We start from the raw sequence: 9,588 nt of genomic DNA, 5'->3' as shown, positions 1-9,588 counted from the left end.
CTTTCCCCCTTTTAATTTATCAAGGAGTTTCTTCACCAAAAATATCAAACCTGCACAGAGTTCTGTAATTTAGCCATTTGTAACTGCTTAATCTGGATTTAATTACAGATTCCCTTGGCCTTGAGGGGGATTTACAGATAATTTAGCCCATTTTACAGTTGAGAAATTCGAGGGCCAGAAAATGTAAACCATTTCCCCAATGTTTGTTGTTACAGTGCTAGGACTCAATTCTTCTTTTTAAAAATCAAGCCCATTGTTCTCCATATTAAACCTCTTTTAGCACTTCAAGCTTCTTTGTAATTATTGAATGACAAGCTTTGTGTTATTTTAACAGAATTTGAGGCCAGGCTTTGTGGGTGGAAGGGGATTTTGGCTATGGTTAGGAGGTGCTGCAGACATCCCAGACAGGTCTGGCTACATAATTTGCAGGTCCTAGTGCAAAATGAAAAGCGTGGGCCTCTTGTTTGAAAAGCAGAAAAGAGTGTTATTAAAGCTACTCAAAAATAAATGCTTTTTGTTTTTTGTTTCTCTCCACTTGTACTGCTTTTCATTAACTAATGTTATTCTAAGTAAGAAAAATTTTAAAATTAAATTAGCATAAATCTTATCATTCATCGTTATAACATGCAATGCCAGTTTTAGATGTAATATAAGAGCATTTAACTGGTATGCAAAATCACCCAAAGTATACAATTCTGTTTTGTATCTCCTTTATTTTGTTCTTACCAGACAGCAGAAACCTGCACAAAACTAACTCGAATGTTTTTTTGATCCTTTCTTGAGAGACATACATTTTACCAATACTCTCTACTTTGGGCTTACTGATAAGGAAGAAGGAGAGAAAAATGAATTGTGGATTGTCCTATCTTTGTCTTTTATGTTGTTATTTTCTGCACAAGTGGTTGGCTGATTCAGTCAAGTAGCAGAACACCACTGTTTGCTTTCTACATCCAAAGCAAGTTCTAGTTCAAACTGAAAGCATGGCTTCCCAGTGCTTTCAGCAGGCCCCTGACACCACAGCCCTTACTGGAATCTGAGATGTGACAAATTGGCCTTGTTCTGGCTTCGAGTCTCAGTGAACTCGTACACTGTGGATCCACAGGGATTCTATCCTCCTGGGGCATCACAAACACTGAGCTAGAGGACTTCACAAAGTGTGTGGAAAAATGGAGTTAAAGTACAAGTTTCTTTTGGTGCAAAAAGATTTTGAAGGGCTGGCAGGGGATATAGTGGTTAAGGTGCTGGACTCCCACATGGCCAACTGTGTTTCAATTCCCGGACTTGGAGGCTTGTTTTCTCACTTTCCTTTTCTCTCTCTTTCTATCTCTCTCTGGTCTAATTTTTTAAAAATGATAGTAATAACAAATAAAAAATTCTTTTGAAAAAAGATCTTGAAATCTGTGCTTGACTTTTTCACAGTACACATTATCCATGAACTTTATAAAGACTCCTCATGTGTGAAGGGGGCAGCCAAACAGTTGTGTATTCTTGTATTGGGTGTACCAACTCTGCTTATTCATATGCGCATTGATCTAGTAGACTTTGTTTCCAAAACATAATACAAAAAGGAAATTATTAAGAATTCTCAGATGGCAATAGCAGAGCATTAAACTAAGCATGAGGTCTCTCTTAGCCTAGGACTCTGTGTGACCGTGCAGGTTGCATGCCCATGATACGAACCCTACTTCAAATGCTCTGAAATCAGACATTCAAGCAGAGACTTGACTGGCTATGCAGTGAGACAACCCTGCTATATCTCCCTTTCCTTTCCTTTTTTTTTTTTTTAATTTTGAGAGATTTTTGCTGTAAGTTGCATGCGCTTGTCAGACAGAGAGAGACAGAGACATAAAGCGAGAAATCACCCCCCCCCCCAGGGGGGGATGGCCATGCCACAATCCCTTCTCCTCCATTCTCCTCTTGGGATCTTGGGCATGCATGCACACACGCTCAGCGTGAGTTTAAGCCACTGTGTCTGGGACTCGAACTGCAGTTGACTACATGGGAGTCCAGCGACATAGCCATTACACCAACTGCTGGTCCCCTCCCTTTCTTTTCTATTCTCATTCTGTCAAGGAACTTGCACCCATAAGCTTTTTCTTCATTCATTACACTCATCTTCTACAATTGCTACTGTTTGCTCACCTGTCAATTTATTTTATATTGTTTAGTTTCAATTTAATTTTTCTTTAACATCATCACTCATGAGTCATAAATTCTCTGAACAATCCGTATCAAACTTCCTCATTTTTTCAAAATCATTTATTATTGGGCCAGCCCCATACAATAGCATTAAGCACTGTGCAGAGGAAGCTGATCCCTCATGGCTCATTCATGTTTGAGTCCTAGCTCCAGCGACTTGGCAAACACTCCAAGGCATGCACACATCCACAGGATCCTGACAGGTTGGTGAATTGTAGCAAAAGAATGGTGTGTGACCATCCCACTGTTAGATGCTTGCACTCTTTTTTCATGAGCATGCATGTGCCCTTTGACATCAAAAACGATGATGTTATAATTTGAAGAAAGTTGTTTTAAAAAGAAAAATATAATTTACTATTAATGTTGTACATTATACTAAAACTGTTGTTTGCCTATTTTTGTTTCTTTCTGAAATATGTTCTACAAATATGAATTATTTCTACACAAATATTTTAAAAGAATTATTGTTTTATTTAGCTTCATTTATTTATTTATTTTAATTTGACCAGAGAGATACAGAGAGAGAAAGAAAGTGAGAAAGTAAGCTGCTAGGTCTGGGACTTGAACCATGGTTGGCCATGTGGAAGTTCACTGCCCTTAACCACCATTCCACCTGCTGGCCCTTCTACAAAAATTTTTAACCTTGAGTAAACCTAATAAGTTTCTATGTTGAGAGGGCACTCATCTCCTTATAAGAGAAAAAGTAATAAATACTTTGCCTCTGAAACTTTGCTCAACATTCCCTTGTTTTCTCTCTCTTTCTTTTTTAGGTTTCAAACATTTTATTTCTCCAATAATGCCATATTTTAATGGGTAGTGATACTTAGCATCAGTTATGAGTTTTTTTTTTTTTTTTAAATTCAGTGTTATCCCAGCTGGGATGATTACTGACTGACCTCTCCAACCCTTTGGGGTGACTGCCAAGAGGGCACAGGTTCCATTCCACTCCTCACTGTGTATGTTCATCCAGCAATACGGAAATCAGCTCCACTAACTAACAGAGCATCACCATCATGAAAATCGTGTCTGTTTCTGGTAGCTCAGCCTTGCCATGGTTTGCTGAATGCCTCAAACTTGGAGATGATTTAGTGCCTCTTTGGCCAAGAGGAATATCATAAAGGCGATCATAGAACTGAGGTAGCTGCAGCTGCTGGTTTGTTGCAAATTCTATTCCGGACCCTTCCCTTGGTTTTCTCTTCAATATTTGCAGCTTCTTCCAAACTTCGTTTTTCTGTACATGTGAAGGAACTAAATTGTCTTTCTTCAGAGGTATTTTATTATCCCATGTTCTTGTTTTGTTGAACTATCAGTAATATACATTTATAATGACTCATTTTAGGAAAAATATGAGTAATAATATAGTTTAAATTTCTTCAGCATTTTACATTTGCCAAAGCATCTCACATACATTTTCTCATGTGATCTTTATGGTAGCTCTGAGAATGATCTATCAGGTTGTCAGGAAGCCATGCCTTTTTTTTTGCGTGTTTTTCTATTAAAAAATGCATCATGATTTTCTTGATGACTCAATAGAAATTTTTATTAGATTTTAAATTAACAAATAACAGACCAGCAGTTAGTGTAATAGCTATGTCGCTGAACTCCCATGTAGTCGGTTTGAGTCCCGGACCTGGTGGCTTAAAACTCATGCCAGGCACGTGTGTATGCGTGCCCAGGATCCCGAGAGGAGAGTGGAGGAGAAGGGATTGTGGCGTGGCCATCCCCCCGGGAGGTGATTTCTCACTTTCTGTCTCTGTCTCTCTCTGTATATTTGGTGAGCGCACACGCCCTATAGCAAAAACCTCTCCAAAAAAATATTAACAAATAATACAGTAAACAGCATATTAACATACTTATTCCCCCTCCCTCTTTTTTTTTTTTTTTTTTGCCTTAAAGTGTGTGTGCTCACTGAGGGGGAGAGAGAGAGAGACAGAAACAGTGAGAGGGAAAGTGAGAAATCATCCCACAGAGGGGATGGCCATATTGCAATCCCTTCTCCTCCCAGGATTTTGGACATGCACACACCTGCACCCAGCATGAATTTTTAAGCCACCAGGTTCAGAACTCGAACTGTAGTCAGCCATGTGGGAGTCCAGTGATGTAACTGCTATGCTGTCTGCTGGCCCCTATTCCTCTCATTGTAAGGTTTCAACTTTTCTAAGAACTTCTCTGGAAATTATACATTAGCCTCTCCTCCAAAAATCTTTAATAGGAGAATAGTAAGCGTTTATAGTAAAGAAGTAAAATTGTCATTTTGAGATCATTATCCCCAGTTGAGTGGTAATCTATTGCAGTCAGTCGCAGTCTATAATCAGAACTGAATAACTAAAATAAATTATTCTTTACTTCATCATATTTATTTTTTGCCCTGTGTTATTTTCTTTTTTTAAAAATATTTTATTTAACTTTATTTATATTATTATTATTATTATTATACAATTTGACCAGAGAGAGACAGAGAGAGAGAGAGAGGAAGAGAGAGAAAGTGGGAAAGCAAACCACCAGGTCCAGGACTTGAGCCATAGTCAGCCATGTGGGAGTCCAGTGCCCTTAACCACCATGCCACCTGCTGGCTCCCCCACCCGTGTTATTTGCTAGGTTGAATGTAGATATAGTAAAAGAAGAAGTGAAGTCCTGCCCTTTTGTAGAGGCTTCTGATATTAAGTGGAATTTAGCATTTCATTGTTACAAAATATGGGTACAAAAACATCATAAAATTAACCCCCAAATTCCAATTTCCTTGAAAATATTTCATATAATATCTTCCTCCAAAATTTAAATGACATATACTTGGGCGTGGTGGCACCCACCCTATGGCAAAATTTAAATGACATATACTCCTTCTTGAAATTAAATTGTTTACAAAATAGTGTTTCTTACTCTGGCAACCTCCAAGGAGAATGTGGAGAGACATCAACTTGACCATCAGGTTAAATGAATCAGCATTCGCATTTACATAGCAGCACAGTTAGTAGATTCTTAAACATAGTTCTAGTCTGACTGTATCATCTGCTTAACTTTCTTAATAATTATTTTTATATAACGTATGATAGCTATATGATAGGCAACATATATCTTTATAATCACTTTTAAAATAATATGATAGAGTGTCTTAGCTATCTAGGTTGCATTTTAACAAAGGTTTCACTGCTAGTTGCCTTTAAATTTTATTCTGATGACTAATTTCTATTTTACATTCAGATTTTTTATTTTCCCCTTCTATTAACTTTCCATGCCTTCAGCTGGGCCACACCAATACTTGAAATGCCTTTTAACACTCATACTTCCTCTCTCTGTGGTTTCGCTTTCCTTCCTTTTCCTTTCTTAGGTGTTCAGTTTCTTGACTCTCAGGTCCCTCCACACTCTCCCCTCCCCATTCCTTCCTTCCGGTTGGTGTATCTTGCTGGAAGTCATCAGTCCCAAAAAGGAGAAGGAAAAAGCATGTTCATATCCTATACTTTTTGGATACTTGCCTGCTGTTGCCCTTCTCTACTTCTGCTCACCCCTCCAACCCCATCTCTTTTCTCCCATCACATCCCTCCACCTTCCTCTCTCTGGCCGCTAACTCCCTTTTCAGTGTATTCTCTCTATTCTGCCCTTCTTTGGAAATTTCTTTAACTGCTACTGAGAGTCTCTTGATCATTACATACTTCTTTTCCTTCCATGCGGTAGTCATCATGTTACAGCTTAGGATAAAGGTAAACGAAACATCAGATATTGAGATACTATTAGAGTTATTGACGGTTACTCTTGGATCTTAGGCCAGAGACTGGTAACTCCCTTCCAGAAAGTTCCAGGACTCTCATGTTCTTGAACATTATGGGTCATTATAGTGACGCCTGGCTTACCACTGTCAAAATCTACTCTAGTAGGGAATGCCCTGTTTTTGGTGTGAAGCCAGAAAGATAATACACATTCACAGAAGAAACAGATTTTTTTCATCTCTTCTATCCAGTATTTGTGGATGTTCTCAGTGTGTTAAGAAGCATGTCTATTGAGCACCTAAAGAAGCCTTGAGGATGTATAGTCTTGCTTCCATTCACAGAAAGAGAATGACACTTTATTATCCAAGGTTCCCCATGAAAATGATTCATGGGAAAATCACTGTGGTCATTTGCATGTAATCTGGTGGCAGTCTGTAATTGAGAATGATTAAATCAAAAAGAAGAATTAGAATAACCTGCTGGTGGCCTTCAAATAGCTGAAGTACTATTAAATGGAATAGTGAATAAAGAAATAATTAAATTTATTTACAAAGGATGGTAATTGGAACAAAAGAATGATTTTACTGCTATACAGAAAATGAGGTAGTCTTTTGTCTAATAAAACACATTTCCCATCTATTCAGATTATATCCTTTCTAATTTTTTTTTTTTAATTGTCAGAGGGTGTGTGCATTCACCAGAGAGAAACAGAGAGGAAGAAATCACTCCTGTTGGGGCACAGTCAAATTCAATCCTTTCTCCATTCTGTCAGGATCTGGGGCACATATACACACACAGAGTTCTTTTCAAGCCACTGGGGCCAGCCCAGGCCTCTATCAGTGCAATTGGTCATGTGTAATCCAATTCTCTTTCTTTTTTTTTTTTTTTTAAAGCGGTCTTTGCTATAGGGCGTGTGTGCTCGCCAGACAAACAGAGAGAGAAAGAGAGATAGAAAGTGAGAAATCACCCCCCAGGGGGGATGGTCACGCCACAGTCTCTTCTCCTCCATCCTCCTCTCGGGATCTTGGGCACGCACGCACACGTGCCCGGCATGAGTTTAAGCCACCGGGTCCGGGACTCGAACTGCAGTCAACTACATGGGAGTCCAGCGACATAGCCATTACACTAACTGCTGGTCCCATTAATCCAATTTTCTTAACCACTAGGACATGGGGACAGCCCAGTTTTACCTTTCTTCCTTTGGCTTAATTACTCAAGATGAATGGAGTATTTTTTCCATGCTATGAAAGATTTTATTAGACATGGCTATATTAAATCAAACTTAAAGGAATTTATTAAATCTTCTATCACACTGGTCCTCAACTAGGGATGATTTTATTCCCCAGGAAACATTTGGCAGTGTCTGGAGACATTTTTGGTTGTCACGATTTTTGGTGGGATGCTACTAAACACAAGCCACACGTACACCTGACTCTACACTTTATTCAGAATAGTTAGACAAGCTACATGTTTAGGTAGAAACAGAAATAACACACAATATTTTGAGGTTCTAAAAAGCCAAACTCTTAGGAGAATTTAGAGGGTTTGTGGTTGGAGACAAAGGGACAAGGGATTCTCCAGTATCAGCAGGGTATCTCAGAGACTCAAGGGCAGAAGTAGGCCTCTCCTATCTAAAGACTGAAAAAGAATAACCTCCAATGCTGTAGAGAGGGTCAGTCTAGAGCAGGTATATGGGGAAAGAGGTATCCTGGAACTGCCGAGCTCTGATAGCAACATCAGGGACAAAGAAAACCATCTCGTGGATTTCTACGGCAGAGACAGAAATCCCATAGCAGAGATTTAATAATCTTGAAGGCATAATTTAGGAAACAATGGTCATTTTGATGACAGTCTATATTAACAAATGGCTAAGAACTCAAATCCCTAAGGTGACCTTGACCTTGCCTCAAACATGGAGAGTGGGATGGACAGCTCCAAGATGACTCAGTATTTTGCCAATCTGACATAAAGAGAACTCAGGGAAATAAAGTCAATCATTACATACGATTTTTAAAATTACATATCTTGCACCTATGAATCTGGAGAGCTACACACATTACAAGATCATTCTACTTAGTTCCCCACCACGGAAAAATGTCTAAGAAAAAGCTTTCCTTCCCAACCGTTCACAGTCTCACCACCATACCATCTGCTGAAGGTAGTACTTTTCAACCTGCTAAGCATGGTCTATTAGTGGGTTGTGAAATCCAATTAGTTATAACACTTGAAAAAAATAGTTCACACGAGAAAAAGAAAATAGACTACATCAAACATATCACACATGGTTAGCTTAAGTATCATGTGCAGTAAGGGTATACTGCAAGCAACATAAAATTATGGCCAAAACCAAATTATTTTAGGACACTGTTTCAAGATTCCATTAGGACTAGTTTTATTATGTCCTTCATCTCAGTTTACTGTATTATCATAAGAAGCCTCTCATCTCTACATTGCTCTGGACATCTTCTCATCTAACCTTTTTTTCCTTCTTCCTTCTCAAACTGCTGTTGAAGATGGCTTCACTGTGCCATCGGAACTTATGTTTCATTATAAGAAAAATTCATCATCTATTCATTAAAATTCAATGTATTTACAAATGCCCCTTTGGAGAATGCCAAGTAAGATGGCTGACAATGTGCCTAATATATTTAGTTCCCACAACATAGGACGAAAAAAAAAAAAAAGAGAGAGAGAGAGAGAGTGAGAGAGAGAAGAGAAGAAAGAATAAGTAGGTGATATTTCATGGGAGTATTTGTGGGAGAGCATTGGAGTGCAGTGAGGATGTGGTGGAGATGCCACAGAACACAGACTCAAGGTGGCTTTGGAAAAGTGGGAGCAAATTGCGTCAGTTCCTGTCTTCCCAGTAGAGATCAGTGCCTTGCAAGGCTGGAAGTCACATGACCAACTGTGGTTTCAGAGGCCTGGGTTCTCATGAAAACATGTTGGAAACAGGCACAAGCACCCAGTAGCCTGAAGAGCTGGAGGAAAGTAGTGATGAGATCTTGTTGAGGATGCTTCTCTATCTCTTACATGCACATGAACACACTCTTTATCATTAAAAAATTTTTTTAAAGGTTAAAAACATACAATGAGAGCTTCAACAACACACTCAATCAAATGTAAGAGAGAAATTCTGAACTTGTAGACAGGTGTTTTGAGATAAAAATAAAAGGGGCCAGCAGGTAGTGTAGTGGTTAAGGTGCTAGACTCCCGGGACCCAATGGCTTGAAAATCATGCCATGTGTGTGCATTCCCAAAATCCCAAGAGGAGAATGGAGAAGAGACTATGGCACAGCCATTCCTCCCTCTCACTGTCTCTCTCTGGCAAGTTAACATGCCCTATGACTAAAACCTAACAATAAATAGATAGATAGATAGATAGATAGATAGATAGATAGATAGATAGATAGATAAAATAAAAAAGAGTGAGGAAAACCTATGGGACTTTTGGACCTATAGGACGCTATTAAGTAAAAAAAGAAAAAATCATATTATAGGAGTTGCAGAAGAAGTAATGAGAGAAGGCATAGAAATACTATTTCATAAATTGATTGCTATAAGTTTCCCAAGTTTTGGGAGAGACATAAATATTTAGATGAGGGAATGCAGAGGTCTCCAGATAGATTCAGCCACAAAAGAGCCTCTCCTAGGCACATGATAGTCGAACTGTCAAAGTCAAAGACAA

General features: G+C 38.7%; 2 pseudogenes; one reads left to right on the top strand and one right to left on the bottom strand.

Moving 5' to 3' along the window:
* Positions 1-3,315, bottom strand: part of LOC102472991 (cytochrome c oxidase subunit 7B, mitochondrial pseudogene) — a 4,264-nt pseudogene extending 949 nt beyond the window's left edge.
* Positions 3,316-5,876: 2,561 nt separating this feature from the next.
* Positions 5,877-9,588, top strand: part of LOC114008302 (60S ribosomal protein L6 pseudogene) — a 12,851-nt pseudogene continuing 9,139 nt past the window's right edge.

Source organism: Tupaia chinensis, unplaced genomic scaffold, assembly GCF_000334495.1.
Source record: "Tupaia chinensis unplaced genomic scaffold, TupChi_1.0 Scaffold000318_1, whole genome shotgun sequence".
NCBI lineage: Eukaryota > Metazoa > Chordata > Mammalia > Scandentia > Tupaiidae > Tupaia > Tupaia belangeri.
Note: the sequence above shows the minus strand (reverse complement) of the source record. Positions and strands in the feature narration are given on the sequence as shown.